Source organism: Antechinus flavipes, chromosome 5 (genome assembly GCF_016432865.1).
Source record: "Antechinus flavipes isolate AdamAnt ecotype Samford, QLD, Australia chromosome 5, AdamAnt_v2, whole genome shotgun sequence".
NCBI lineage: Eukaryota > Metazoa > Chordata > Mammalia > Dasyuromorphia > Dasyuridae > Antechinus > Antechinus flavipes.
Genome location: NC_067402.1, coordinates 1631338 through 1646629, shown reverse-complemented (window position 1 = coordinate 1646629; position 15292 = coordinate 1631338). Strand labels below are relative to the sequence as shown.

Genomic DNA, 15292 nt, shown 5'->3' with positions numbered 1-15292 from the left:
GGGCTCCCGGATCCCCGGCCCCCGGCCCCAGCCCTTCACGGTGCTCCCATCCGCTCCTCCAAGCTTTGCCCGCCTCAGTCGGCCTCTCTCGCACCCCGAGGGGCGAGGAAAGGGAGCCCCCCGAGCCCAGGGTGGCCTGGCAGCCTAGCAGGCGGAATGGACAAGTTCTGGGGCTGCAGACCCTCCCCACCCTCCTCCTGGGGACCAAAACAAACACACAGAAAAAACAATCCCGAGCTCCCTCCGGGTGGGGAGAGCCCCGGCTCTGAGCAGAACCCCTCCTCGCGTCCCCAGCGCCCCACGCAGGCCTGACACTAATGCATTTTTTCCTATTGAAAACAGAAGCCGCTGTAATGCTTTCAAATATATGCAAATGATCCGTGTGGTTAGTGGTTTGGCAATGCTGATTACAAATGCCCTCAACTGGCTCCTTCCCTCCCATCTTCCCCTCCCGAGCCTAGGGGGGCCGAGCCGATCCGAGCGCCATCGTCCTGGCTCTGGCCTGGGCCTGGGACCGTGGCCGTCTCCTTCCCCGTTTGCCGTCCCGGCTCCGGCCTCTTCCCGTCCTCGGCCGCGTCGCGGTCCCCCCCGGTCTCGGCCCGTTCCCGTCCCGGCCCCCGTCGTGGTCCCAGTACCGCCCCGGCCCGGCCCGGTCCGTCCTCGGCCCCGTCCAGCCGCGTCCCCGCCGCGCCTCCGATCCCAATTCCGATTGATTGTATTTTATCATCAACATCGTTAATGGCAAAACTGGAGCCGCGCGCGCCACTTATTGTTTGCAGTTATTTTTACTTGGGGGAAGGAGGCAATTAGGGCTGTAATCAGGAGCCGTGATTAACTGCGGCACTTGGTTCGAATGGGAGCCGCACAATTCCGAACAATTTCCCTGTAATGATTATGGACTGGGTTTATTTTGGGAGGTGGAATAAAAGTGGATATAGCATAAATTATCCTCTAATTATACGCTGCTGTCGCCTCAATTATCCTCTTATCAAATGCTTGTCTCCCCGCCGCATTTAGTTTCAATTCTCTCCTTTTTTTTCTATAAAAAGAACTTCATACCTTGTTATTATTAGTCCATTTATTATTTGCCAGGGGATTTATAGGGGAACATCCAGGTGGTGGTAGGCGCACTCCCTCTGCAAAGATGGACGGACTCGGGGAAGAGACGGGCTGGGGAGCTCCCTGCCCGCCCCGCGCTTCTGCCGCGGCCACCGCCGCCGCCGCCGCCGCAGGAGCAGCGGCCGGGCGCTTCTAGGAGCCTGGGGCTTGCCATCCTCGCTGGCTCGCTCTCTCTCTCTTCCTCCTGTCCTCCCTCTCCCTCTTTCTCCTTCTCCGCTCTCCCCCTCTGCTTCTCCCTCCCCACCCCCACTCCCCCCACACCCATCTCTCTCTCCCTTTCTCTCCGTGCCTCTCATTCCCGGCTCCAGACCCGCTTGAGTCCAGCCGAGCTCCCAGCTTCGGGCCCCGTGGAAGCGACCAGGTAGGCTGATCGAGAAAGCGGACTGAGGGATCCACCTGGCGAGGCAACTAGGTGCGGAGGCGACCAGCGCCCTTCGGTCCCATTTGCAGGCTCCTGCCGAGCGCACGGGGTGGAAGGGCTCGTACTGTGTGTGGACATGTGTGTGGTGTGAAGGAGTGTGTGTGTGTGTGTGTGTGTGTGTGTGTGTGTGTGTGTGTGTGTAGAGGAGAGCTCAAGCTTCCAGGCCCGACTGGGCCGCGCCGTACACACAAGAAGGCAGACAGCTCCAGGGCCCGCGTACTTCACTCGGCCCAGGGGAGCGTCTGGGGTCCCTACCTTCGGACTCCGCAGAGAGAGCTCTGGAGGCCCTCGAAAAATGTGGGAGAGCGTGTGTGCTTGTGTGCGTGCCCGTGGGAGGACTCCGCAGCCCCAGGCGGGCTTCGGAGAAAGGAAGGGGGCTTCTGCAGTCGTCCTGGCCCCCTGGAGCCAGCCCTTGGCCGAGTGGATATTGCAGCGTGGGGGAGGCTTTCCAGATCTCTTTCACTTTGCCTCCTGAACTGGCACAAACCTGGGACGCCGTTTGCATTTCTTTTTGTTTAGTGGGCTAGCCACCCGAGTCCAGCCAACTGGTACTTAGCGGCCAGGCCCAGAGCTCCAGGCTTCCCACTGAGCTACAGCTCTGCGAGCTCCTTGGACTTTCATTCCCGTCTTCCTTCCTTCCTTCCCCTTTCCCCCCCCCTTCCTTCCTTCCTTCATTCTTTCCTCTTCCTTCCTTTTGCTTCCTTCCTTCCTTTTTCCCTCCCTCCCTCCCTCTCTTCTTCCTTCCTTCCTTCCTTCCTCCCTCCCTCTCTCCTTCCTTCCTTCCTTCCTTCCTTCCTTCCTTCCTTCCTTCCTTCCTTCCTTCCTTCCTTCCTTCCTTCCTTCCTTCCTTCCTTCCTTCCCTCCTTCCCTCCCTCCCTCTCTCCGTCTCTCCTCTAAAGCAGAGTTGTGTCCATTTGATTTTCTCCCAGGGTTTCTGGGATGATGCTTTCTTCCTACCCCCTCCCCCTCCTCCCCGTCCGCGCCTCCGAATTCAATCGGCCTTGTTTGGCCGCTTTGCTCAGGGGTTCTGCTTTAACACGCGAGAGGGTAATCTGATCCACTCGCTTCAAACCTGCTGTGACTAGACCTCTCAGGGCAGCCTGCGGGTTGGGGAGAAGGGGGTGGGGGTGGGGAGAAAGGGAGAGAGAAAGACGACGGTGGGAGAAAAGGATGTCAGCTTCCCTCTTCAGGTTGGCGGGTATTCCGAGGGGTTAGCCGTGGACCGGCCAGGGCGGCTACACTTGGAGCAGGCGCGTTCGTTGCCTCAAGCCCAGAAGTGGGCTCTTAACCCGCCCAGGCGCTTCCTCCCTGTGGTTTTTCCCCTCAGCAGGTGTAGCTCCGAAGCTTTGCCGCCTGCTCTGAGTCCCCCTTTCCTCCCAACCCATTCAGAAGCAAGACCTCAGCAAGGCGTTGGGGGAGGGGCGGAGAGGGGAGGAAGACTTGATCCCACCCACACTCAGCCCGCAGCATTGGGGGTTTGGGGAGGAGGTTTCAGTGACTGTGTCAAGGGGGTAGTGGTGGTGAGGAACACAACAAGCTAGTGGCCTTGGCCAGGTGCCTCCCCACCCCCACCCCCTCTGTTCAGACGTTGCCTGCAAGCTGCAAGGCCAGACACAAGTTTGTTTTTTTCCTCCTAAGCCATTGGGAAGACGGAGCTATCCAGGTCGGATGCTAGCCCTTCCCAAGGCCCAAGTGCTCTTGCCAGCTTGGACCTGGTCCAGAGGTTCCGGGAGCCTTGCGGGCTCTGAGGAACTAGCCCCAGTGAGGACCTGGAGGACCTAGCTTCTGGAGCATAGAAGCTGGCCTCTGGAAGGCCCGAAAGCCAGGGGGCTGCACAAGCAAGTCACTGGCCAATAGCTGGTGTCCCTGCCCTGCAGGAGGCCTAGTGGCTGCTAACTGTTCTGTGCCCCCTGGCAGACTGCTCAGCCAAAAAGGCTCCGGGTCCTTCAAAGACATCTGAAGGTTCCGGGCTTGCCAGGGAGACTCCAGGATAGCGTCAGCTCAGGAAGGTCCAAGGCCATCAGGAGGGGAGGCAGGTGGTGTTTTAGAAGTAACACCAGGGGAGACACTGCTATCCCCAGGAGCATCCAGTCACTTCTGTGATCTGCTCGGGTTTGTGAGTGTGAGAGGGGGAGGGGGCTGACAGGGAAACTGAGGTTAGAGGCAAAGGAGAGTGCCTGGCAGTGAGTGAGGTGTGCATTCCCCCAGAACCCCTGTTCCCGGGCACCACAGCAGGCCCTGGAATCGGGCGCTGCTCAGAAGCCAGGCTGCCTTTGGCTGTCCGGCTTGCCTACTGCACTGCTTCTAACGAAATCCCACCTGTATAAATCGCCTTGGATTAAACACACACTTGGAAGTTGCTTCACAGGCCAGGCCTTTGTCGGCCAGCGCTGGGTTCCCTCTCTCCACCCTGGGTTTCGGGAGCCAGGGCTCCGTGCATACATGCACTCAGTTCACTCGTGGATGTGGATGAACGTGGGCATTGGGCCCCATCATCCACGTGCCATCTCAAATTGAAGTCAGGAGACCTTGGGGCCGGGCTAGTGAAAGCGGATCAGCGAACTGGGGGGGGGGAGAGAAATCAGCTCCAGCTCCGACTGGAAGGCTGGCATTATGTTGGCATCTTTTTGCTCTAGAGATGGTAAACAAGCGTCTGCAAAGTTCCTAACTCTCCTTCCCGCCCGGGACTGGGCTGGCGTTTTTTCTTGGGGGGGGGGGCGGCAAAATGGGGGAATGGGGGACTTGGTGAATCAAGTGAAGTCTCCAGCAATGCGCTCTGTAGGTGCCCCTGGGCCCTCCTGGCCCAGCTCTGCGACAGCTGCAACGCCTGCGGTGTTTTCCGGGTCCCCTGTCCAGTAGCCGAGGGCAGCGATTGTTGGTGTGGGGGTCTTGCTTCACCTAAGATTCTTTTTCTTTTTTTTTTTTTTCTAATGCTGAAAAAAGGTTCCCGGAGTGACATCCCCGATGTCACTGGGCTGTGGAGGAGGCCTGGACTTCCCAGCCTAGGAGGCCCAGGAGAAGGGGGTTATTGCTGAGAACGCAGCATCCCGGTTTATGAGGAAGGGAGCCGTTGGGGGCTCTTCCTCCTCCGCTGGGGGCCCTTCCTCCTCCGCTGGGCCAAACCCCCCAGTGACAGCTAGCAGAGGAGAGGAATTAGTTCGCCAGAAAAACAAGCGATGTGGAATCCAGACTAATCTTCGCGGCTCCCACGGCCGTCGCGGCTTTTTATTTGGTTTTTAGGCGCACGCTTCCCGCCCCGCCCCCACGGTCTGCACCCACCGCGTTCCCCGGGATTCACCCCCAGACCCAAGGGCGCTGGCGAGGCCCCTTAGATTTTGTGTAGCCCGGACTTCCGTAGCCAGAAGCCTGCGCTGTTTGGGCTAAGAAACGGGTCCGCGAGGGTGGTGGCCCGAGGGTGGAGTAGAGCCCCCAGCTTTCCCCCAGAGGGCTTCTGGGTTCAGCCCTTTCTGTCTGGCCACGGGCAGACCGTGGAAGGACCAGACTGACAGCAACAGGAAGCGGCTACCTATATTTAGTCTGTAATAAGGAGTTAATAGAACAAGTCCAGCGGCTTCCTAAATGCCTCGCAGCATCTTCGGCTCCGCGCAAGTTCTTCAGCCGCCGCCGAGCGAGAACAACAAAGGCTCCCTGCCCCTCCCCGTACTCCCCAGTCTTTCGGACCCCAGAGGTGTCGGGGAGCTATATCACGGCCCTCGGAGGCTGAAGCCCGGGCTCCGCTTCAGCTTCCTGATCCCATCCGAGCAATGAGGCAGATTCAGCTTTCCCCGGCCTGATCTTCGGTGGAAATATCCCCCGAGGGTGAGGGCGGTTTTGGGCCCAAGCGCTTGCCGCACTTGGGCATGCTCTGGAGCTAGCGGGCAAGTGTTTTCGGCCCAAAGCGCTCGGGAAGCCCACTACGGAGCTCCCCGGGTTCGTGGAGTGCGGCTCCTCACGAGTTTTAGAGCCCGATTCTTTTCTTCCGTTTCAACCCGACAAAGCTCCAGCCTCTACCCCATGCCCCTTGTCTGGCACCCTTCTGGCCCTAGGATTTGGGGGATAGAGAAAGAAGGGGGAGCTGTAACGAACGGGCGAAAAAGTAGCTCAGCCCTGTGCGTCTGAAGCCCCTCTCCTTCACCTTTGCAAAGGCAGCATAATGCAGGGTCAGAGGGAAGCCTACGATGCTTGCTAACCTCTTGGGGCCTTGCAGCCGGGTAGCTACCTCCGGCCTCTCGTTTCCCAGAAATTTTGAACTGCTGTCCCGCTAAGAGAGAGACCCTTCTAGTGGGTCAACTCTGTTGGGAAAGGAGGCGCTGAGGGAGGAGAAAGAGCAAAGAGAAAATACGGAGAGGTGGTGCGGTGGGAGAGAAAGGTTGGGAGAGGAAGGAGGAGGGGGAAGGGAGAGAAAGGGAAGGAGAGAGAGAGAGAGGGCAAAGGAGAAGAGAAGAGAGGGAAAAAGAGAGAAGAGACGAGAGGAAAGGGAGGAGAGGAGCGGAGCAGAGCAGAGTTGGTAAAGGTAGAGGAGAGGAAAAAAGAGGAGAGGAGAGGGAAAAAAGGAGAGGAAAGGGGAAAAGAGAGGAGAGGAGAAGAAAAAAGGAAAGGAAAGGGGAAAAGGAGAGGAGAGGAAAAAAGAAGAGGAGAAGGAAAAAGGAGAGAGGAAAGGAGAGGACGGCGGTTGCTATTGCTGTTGCAGCCAGACCTGGCCTCCCTTTATTTACTCCAGTACCCGAGTTAGCTGTCATGACCTACGCAGACACTGGCCGCTAGCAGACTTTGCTAACACCGGTGACAGTTCGCCAGGCCCTGGAGGGCGAGACAGGCCGGTCTAGGGGAAGCGTCCCCGGGCCTCCCTCGGCGCTCTCTGACTCCCCTCAGTCCAGAGCACCCTTCCCCACCCCCGCTGGGCTCCCCGCTTTCCTTCGTTCTCTACCTGTTTGTCCCAGCCCCGCCAGCTCGGGTCATAGCGGGGAGGAGGAGCGGGGCGTGGGGCTGAGCGAGCAGCAGGATGAGAACCCACGTCGTGCACACATGTGTATTCACGATCCCATTATCTGCACTCACACCCGCACACACAGAACGCATTCGTGTGTCTATATTAGAGACAGACGCACAGCGGCAGAGGGAAAGAAACAGCAAGAGCCCGAACCCGAGGCCGAGCCCGAACCCGGGGCCGAGCCAGAGAGCTGGAGAGGAAAAGCCAGCGATCGAGCTGGGGAGGGCGGGAGGGGACTCTGCCTTCTCCTGCCCCTTCCTGGACTTCCCTTCTCCGCCCGCCAAGGCAGGGCTGGGAGGCAGGCCGGCTCCTGTCAGCCCATTCCCAAGGCAGAGGCCTCCAGAGCCAGCCACTGTCTTGTACAGATTTGTAGGGAAGCCCTCGCTCTAATTAAAACCGTTCACCCAGATTCGTTCAGTGTGTGGCTCGTCAGTGTTTTTAATAGTAAAAATCCGCTTCACAATTGAATTAGGGCTAAGACTAAGCCGGTGGCGTTAGCCAGGATTCCCGGGGCTGGACCGGCTGAGGGGCAGAACCGCGCCTTCAGGACGGCCGCTGGAGGAGTCGGGCCAGAGTCGCGGCTGAGCCGGGAAGGCCCGGGAGAGCCGCGGCGCTGCGGGCATGCGCTGCCCTTGTGGGCGCCCGAGGCTAACCGGTGGGGTCGGGGGTGGGCGGCTCCAGGCTCCGCGTTCTCCCCTCCCGCCTCACATTCAGTGCTGTGGAGAGGCTGGGTTAGACAAGGAACAGAAGGCGAGGGGAGGCGGGGGAGAGGAGGCCTGATCTTGAAGCAATTTCCCACTGTTGTGTGTTCCCGGTCTGCTGGCCGCCTGTCTGGAGGGCCCCTGGTGTACAGACTGGGGGAAGTTGTGCGCCCTAACCTGCCCCACCCCCCGCCCGCCACCTTCCTCTCCCTTCCCGCACTTGGCCACATCAGAAGGCGTTGCCCGCTTGAAAATGCTGGTGGCTGTTGGGGCGCCTGTCTCCAGGAAACTGGGCCTGGGCTGCCCGTCTGCTCCCCTCCTCCATCCCGCACTTCTTTCTTGGATTTGGGGGGGGGGGTGATGATAAGGGTAGGAAGGCGCTCGTTTTCTCCGGGGCCTATTTCCAGTGGGGCCGCCAGACCGGACTGGGCTCGTGGCGCAGACTGGCGACAAACATCCACAGCTAGAGAAACGTCAAAGTGTGGAGCTCTCATCGCCTGGACGCTGCGACTGGCCGCCGGCCGTGGTCGGGTCGGAGCCTTTTGCATCCTCTGAGTCTGAGGTCACAGACTGCTTGCTACCAGCACCCACTTCCTTCCTTGCTTGCTTCTTTCCTTGTTTGCTCCCTTTCTCACTCTTTCTCTTCCTCCCTGTTTCCATTTTTTCCTTCCCTCTTCGTTCCTTCCTCCCTTCCTCCCTCCTTCCCTCTCTAGTTCACCATCATTCATTTTTCTCCGACTATCGGTTCAGTTCCTCCATGCTAAATAAACTGTTAAGAAGAGACATGCAAGGATGAGAAACGAAAAAAAAAAAGTGAGGAGAGGAGAGAAGCCAGCCCACTCGTATAGGTTCAGAAAGGACTCTCAGAAGCTTGAGGCCAGGGTACTCGCGCCTGCCTGGGGCCGGGGAAAGCAGGGCTCGGGGCTCCGCAGTCCCTTCCTTTTCTCTCTGATGTTTGGGGCCGCGCCCAAGGAAGGGGAAGGATTCTTCCCCTTGACTCCCCCGTGCAGCAAAGCAAAAAGCTGCTCTCCCTTTCTTGGAAGGGACGCTGGGAAAATAATTCTCCTCCTTTCCAGGTCGCACTAGTGCCATTGTCAGGAATATTTGAGAAGGGCGCTCCCTGTCTCAATGGGTCTTCTGGCTCCTCTCCCCCCACCTCCAGGGGCACACAAGAGGTCTTTGGGCTACCAGGATGAAAGCCTGCAAGAGGCATTGGGGGAAAAGCGTATTATCCAGACGCTGAGCTTAGACTCATCAGGGACAAGAGCCCTGCTCCCACGAACTCCAGGACGCCCACGGCAGGGAGTACTGGGGGGCAGGAGGCAAGGTGGGCCCAGGCACTTCTTCCTCCCCCGGCTCCAGGGGAGAAGCATCTCTGGGACTAATGCTGCCTGCAAAGGGAGGCTCTGGGGATGTCGGAATAAGACGCACTTGTTTGGCCGAGCCGAGCAGGCAGGCTTCCAGCAGGGCTGTTGGGAGCGCCCAGCCCCAGCCTCTGCTTTACTGCAATCCCAAAAACCAAATCTGCATCTGTCTGCCTCCATCGCGGCCTCGGAGGCTTTCTTCGGCTGTCTGTCCTTCGATTGCCTCGAATTGTCTCTGTCTCTCCGTCTCGGTCTCTCTGTTTCTCTGTCCCTCTGTCTCTCTGCCTCTCTCTGGCTCTGTCTGTCTCTCTCTTCCCTCCTCCTCTGGCTAGGGGAGCAAAAGGAAAGGAGGAGACTGGGCGATGCTCTGAGATTTCTCTTCAGGAGGCCAAGGAGAGAGAAGGCAAGTCCCCACCGGCTGGGCAGGGAGACAGTCGAAAAGAGACCCGTTCTATCGATGAACTCGACCTCCGGTGAGGTCTCCGGAGCGGGTCAGTTAGAGACCACCCGCCTGCGCAGAGGCGCCTCTCCTCCCCGGCCCGGGCTGAGCCCTTGCGGCACCCTTCGCTCTTTCGGGCTAGCGCCCTGTTCCGCACTCTCCCAGAAACGAATTTCAGCTGCCACTGAGAGGCTTGAGCCAGGCCACCCCCCCCCCCACAAGCCAGCCCCCCCCCAAAGCAGAGTTTGGTGGTGAATGGGGCAACCGTGCTTTCAGAGTAGGTAGTAACTCCGGCTCTGCGGGATCCGCGGCCCCTGCTCGAGCCTACTATGGCTCCCTCGCTTCCTGCTCTCTGGCCGGGGACCGAGCGCACAGGGGAGCCAGGCAGAGGTCTGGCGCTGAGCGGAGCCGTACGAGCTGCCCCTTCCAGGGTTCGGTCCCCCGATCCAAGGCCGACTGCGGCCTGGACTTCCAAAGATGACCATCCCGGAAGAAGGAAAAGGGACCAGGGGAGGGACGCAGAGGGAAACGGGCCTGACTCGGTTTTCCCTGCCATCTGTCTGGGGGCTCCTGACTCAGTGTCCAGGTTCGCTGGCTGGCCTTCCTGGGCAGTCAGGCGGATCTGCGTAACGCGGAAAGCGTGGAAACCTCTGGACTCAGCCCACCCTCACCCCCAGGCCGCCGACAGGGACCCCAGCATCCCCTTGCCCCGCATCTCCTCCTCTTGGTGCGCGCAGGGATAGGAGCTTTGACTCATTCCTTCCGGGCAAATCGCCGGTGTATTGAGCGGAGGCTAGCGAGGCCCGGCAGCCCCTTCTCCCCGCCTGCAGCCTTTCTGTTCTCCCTTTAAATCCCACCCTCTGCCTTAGTTCATCTCCCACAAGCGATTTGTGCCCAGGCCAAGGCCAAGGAAGCACCCCCTCCCCCAGCCCGTGCAGAAGCCAGGGAACTTGTTTCCATCCTCCAGCCGCCCGCAGCCCCGGGAGCCCAAGGAGAGCGGGGCCGTCCCTCAGCCGCGCTCCGAGGCAGGGGCTGCCGCCCCCGGGCCTGCGGCGGCCGCCGAGCGGGGTGCTTCTGCTTTCTCGACTTCTCCCCGGGGAGCCTAAGCCGGCTTCCGCCAACTTGGGGGCCCCGAGAACGCAACTCCGGGCTAGGAGGAGGGAGCGTGGAGCTCCCCAGCCCCAGCCCAAATCGAAGACCCAATTCCTACTCAAAGCTGCAAGTCTCTCGGCCGGCCTAGAGGTGGGGGGAGGGGAGGGCGGGAAATTGCAATTAAATTCCTCCTGGCCGGGAGAGGACAGAGTGCAAGCCGGTCTTAGCCATCATTAAAACGGGGCTCGTTCGGTTAAGGGAGCCGGGGAACGTGCTTCCGTCTCTAAGCGACCTGTTTTTCCCGCATCTCTGTCTCTTGCAGGTCAAGTCTTTCTTATCATGATCTAAAGAGCAGAAGTGGAAGGGGGGAGGACCAGATCTCCCCTTTTTAGATTTGTGTGCAGCTTCTTGGGCTGAGCTTTTGGGGTTCCCAGAAGGCTCTGCCAGCCCTCTCCCCTCCCCTCTCATTCAGGAGAACCTGAGAGGATGAAGGTTTCCAGGGTTCCACAGCTTAGTAAGTGGCAGAGCTGGGGTTTGAAGCCAGGTCTTTTCTGCGGATCCAGGTTCTTGGCAAGGCAGCAAGTTGTCTTACACAGGGTTCAGTGTAAAGGGGAGACTGGAGATTGCTCCTCGGAGCCCTGATTTCCAGAGGAAGGCTGTTTCTTATTTCCTACAGTAGGATGCTATTTTCTGAAAATCTGGTCTGTTGCTACTCCACATGTATTCTTATTTCAGGGAGGTTCAGAGGGGAGCCCCCCCTCCTGACTTCTCAGAGGCTCACAAGAGTTCAGGAAGCCAGCTGAAACCCAGGTCTGCTGCCCTCTGTTGCTCTTGGAAATCAGGTCTCCTTGGGCACCTTCAATTATTGGGGGCGGGGGTGCTGCTCGTGGTTTATGTCTCCCCTTCCTCATGCACACTGGTCACTTTCCTTTTTGAGGACTCCAAAGGAAGCCATGTTCGCAGCAGAGCTCTGATGGCTCAATTGCTCACATCGGGAATCATTTTTCTCCCCCTCTCAAAACCACAGTAAATCCCAGGAAGGCCAGGCTGGGTTTGGCCCTGCAGGCCTGCCAGCTCTTCCCCGAACAGCCCATCCCATTGCCATCTTAGGGCCTTCACGCAACCTTCTTTGGAGGCTCTTGGGCTGCCCCGAAGCTGCCCGGAGAGGCTCAGCTCGGGTGCCATCTCCCTGCCCTCCCCCACTGCCGATGGGCATTGCTTCTGGCGCTTTATGTGGATCTTTGGTGTCGCCCCCCTCCCCCAAGCTGAGCTCTTTGAGGGCAGCGACTTTCCCTTTTGTCTGAGTCCTGAGAGCCCCGCGCTGCGCCGGGAACAGAGAAGGCACTCCATAAAAGCTTTCCGAAGGGACTGATTGCAATGGACAGCGAGTCCCCCCCCCCCTTTCCCTTTGTGAATTTTGGAAGTCGTAGCTTTGTACGAAAAGTCTCTGGCGCTTTTCTGCCAGGGCCTGTTTATCTAACATACCCGTTTCCTGCAGAAATCTCCTTGGGGAGGTTGGAAGCTGACTGACTCCAAGTTTCTTTTTTAACCCGGAGAACTGCAAAGGGAGGGCAGTCAGCACGGAGGAGTGGGACGGAGTGTGGTGCCAGAAGGGGGCTGGATGCACTGCCTGAGCCCTAGGGCCCTGCTAGAGGCCGCTGGGGGGGAGCATTATGGGTAGTCCAGGCCTGCTCTTGGGGACTGGCTTCCTCAGGGTCACAGAGAGTCACCTTCATTGTATGTTGGGAGGAGAGCTGGAGGCTGGACCTAAGGCTGTTGAATTTCCACCTGCAGTCAAAGATTTGTCCTACCCAGGTGTTTGTCTGCCCCCTGCTCCCCTAGGGAGCTCCCCCCATGGCTCCTGGGAATGGCTCTTCCTCTTGTGCCTGACAGCTCCACAGTCCTGCCCCTACCCCTGACTTCCTGGACCCCAACTTGGCCCTAGAGTGATACTGAAGCAGGCTTTCTCCAGGCCATGGAGGCCCATTCTCTCACCCCACCCCCGGTGTCCTCCTCTGAAGCTGTTTTCTCTCTCTAATTTGCTTTCCCCTCTTTCCCTGATCCTCTCTTTTTCTGAAGGGGGAAGTTCCCCTTGCCTAGCAGCTCCAATTCCAGCCCAGTCAGAGGCGCAGAAGTTCCTAGAACTTCAGTCTGGAGACTCTGGCAGAGGGCCCAGAGAAAGGAGGCCTCTGAGCCTCTATCAGCTCCCTGGGGGGCGGAAGCTGGACTTTCATAGCCTTGGTCCCTTGGCCCCCGGGAGGCAGATGAGCTCCAGAGCAGGACACACCACGGAACCCACAAGCTCTCAGCTGTTTACTCTGGCTCTCTTTCTCCCCCTACTTCGCACTGGGGCAGTTGAAACTGGAAGAGTGGGATCTAGACCCTCCCAGTTCTCTTCTCCTGTCCTTCCCACCCCGTCACAGGGAGCCAGAGCATCTCCTTGTCCTGACTCCCCACCCCCCACCCTGCAACCTGTGTCCCAACTTCCTTGGCTCGGTTTAATTCGCAGGGAAGCAAACAAAGATATTTGCTATGTTCCCAGCAGCCCCGGGTTTCCCAAAGGGCCCATTGTGCGCTAGGCTGGGCGCGCCACCCCCCAGCCCCAGGCCTCCCTCCTCCGCCCTGTCCCCCTCATTCCCCCCTCCCAGGCGCCCCCTCTAGAAGAGACATCATTAGCCCTGACAGCAGCGGCTCAGGGCTGAGCAGCGGATTTTGTAAAGGGATGACAGACAGGAAGGCCAGCAATCACGGCGCGCTCCTCCGGCTGCAGAGAGTTTTTTTCTTTTTTATCAGAATGTTCTGTTCGATGCCATTTATCCTTGATGATAGAAAATTGCGTTGTTGCCAGGACGCGGCCGCCGCCGAAATAGGGGGCAGGAGCCCGGCTCCATTTTCCGGCTTGAAAGCTATTCAAATGGATTTGCAGAGAGGGGGAGAAGCTGGCAATAAACAAATGAGAGAACACCGGGCTCCAGTACTCCCCCTTCTTCTTTCCCTCCTATCTTCCTTCTCCCTTCCTTCTATCCTTCCCATCTGCCTTCATCCTTTCTTTTCCATCCATCCACCATCCTTTCTTTCTTTCTCTTTCTTTCTTTTTTTCTTTCTTCCTTCCTTCCCTCCTTTCTTTCTTTTCTTCCTTCCTTCCTTTCTTTTTTCTTCCTCCCTTCTTTCATTTTTTTTCTTTCTCTCCTTTCTTTCTCTCTCTCTTTCTTTCTCTCTTTCTCTCTTCATTCTTTCCTTCCTCCTTCCCTCCCTCCCTCCATTCCTTCCTTCCTTTCTTTTTTCTTTCTTCCTTCATTTTTCTTTTTTCTTTCTCTCCTTTCTCTCTCTCTCTTTCTTTCTTTTTTTCTTTCCTTCCTTCCCTTCCCTTCTTTTCTTTTTTCTCCTGTTTCCCAGAATAGGGACTACTTGAGAAGGTTGTGAGCCAAAGAGAGATTTATTTTGATGCTCAACATCTGAAAAGAAGAGTGTTATCTCCCCATCCTGGTTCCTGACACACAAAGGCAGCTTGCTGGGTATTCGAGTGCACACACCACGCACACACACTCAGCCATAAGGCATGCTCACACTCCTGACTGAGGGCACACCCAGGGATTTCAGTGAGGCACATACCCAGACACAGTAAATCTAGGGCTCCCACAAGCCTCTCTGAGAAGAACTTCATCTTGCCGAGCTTCGTCCTGCTTTGAGACTATTTTATGATAGTCTGGGGCTTTCCCCTCATTTTCTGAATTCTAGGCAGTGCTGTTGCTTTGTGTCTACAAAGCCAGTAAAACTCCCATTACCTTCTTAGCCTACAATTCCCCCCTTACAGCTTTCCTGTGGGGTGACTGTTCCAGTGTCCCCCTCCAGTTGGAAGGCTTCCTGGGCCCCCAGAAGGAGCAGGATTATACTGGGAGTCCGCTCTCGTTGCTGGTTCCCTCCTTGGGGGCCCTGAGGCCAAAGAGTGGGCAATGTCTTAATCTTCCACCCATCATGAGGACTTGGCATTTTGAGATCCAGTCCCCCGCTAAGCAGCATTGGGGGCTCTGGGACAGAAGGCTGGGCAGTGCGGAAAGCAGGTGTCTCTTGTCAAGGCCAAGGGGGTGGTCTGGCCATTTGGTCCTGATCTGCTCTGGCCCTTTGAAAGCAGAAATGATGCCTTTCAGTTGATGTCCCTGTCACTGAGACCTAGGTGAAATGGACCAGACAGGAGCCTGTCCTTCCCCCTCCCTGCACCTCCCCTTCCCCAACGTAGCTGGGGTACCCACGCCAACACATTCCTTTCAACTCCGCTCGGGGCTCTGGCAAATTGGGATGGTTTCTGCGTGGGCCAGGGCTTCCAGTCGGAGGGGGGTTGGGGAAGAAAAGCGGGGTTCAGAGCTGAGGGCTGGCAACAGTTACCAGACATTGGGTGAGTGACCCTCTCCCCCATTTCGCACCCACCATTCCTCATACACATAGCGCCTCGTGGCCACTGGGCAGTCTGTGGCTCCCAATACTTCTGACGTTTTGCCCGGATCAGAGATTGCTGGGAAGGAACAGGCCCCAGTGCGTTTGCTTGTGTGTACAGTATGATAGTGAAGTGAGCAGGTGGGAAGCCCAGGCCAGAGCCACCCCACTCATTCCTCAATATTTTGCTCTGGGACCCGCGGCTAGTCCTGCCTTGGTTTCCCCTAATTCTCCTGGCTCCCCCATGTGTCTGGGAAGGAGGAATACTGGTCCCCGAAGGAACCTGACTTCCAGCTCTGCCAAGCCGGCTGGAGGGGAGACCTCTGGCGTAGATGGTAAAGGGGCTGAAATGCCCAACATCGTTGCCCTCTGGGAAACCTCTTAATGACTCAGTTCTGCCCTCCTCTTCCCCTTCCTGAAGTCTCTCCCTCCCCCGCCCCAGCCTGGGAGGGGGAGGGTCCAGCAAAGGCCAGTCCAGAGAAAGACCCTCGTCTTGGAAACTTGTTTCATGCCCTGTTGAAAGGGGGGCTCCGTGTGAGAGCTCATCAGAACAACACCAGGCAGGCTTTAAGGACCTTTCCATGGAGTCCCCCAGCCTCATCTCCAGCCCAAGGCACTAGCCCCTTCTGTCCAGTACCCAGGCCTCCAGACCCAAGCTACAGTCAGTAGTCATTTAACACAAAGCAGAAGCCTGGAAACAGGAGATGAGACTCAATGTCTCTCTAGCCCACCCTC

At 57.9% G+C, this 15292-nt stretch overlaps 1 long non-coding RNA gene across 1 annotated transcript in view; it reads left to right on the top strand.

The window, feature by feature from the left end:
* LOC127564527 (uncharacterized) overlaps positions 1 to 15292 on the top strand; it is a 46947-nt gene that overhangs the window by 8405 nt on the left and 23250 nt on the right. The window lies entirely within an intron of this gene.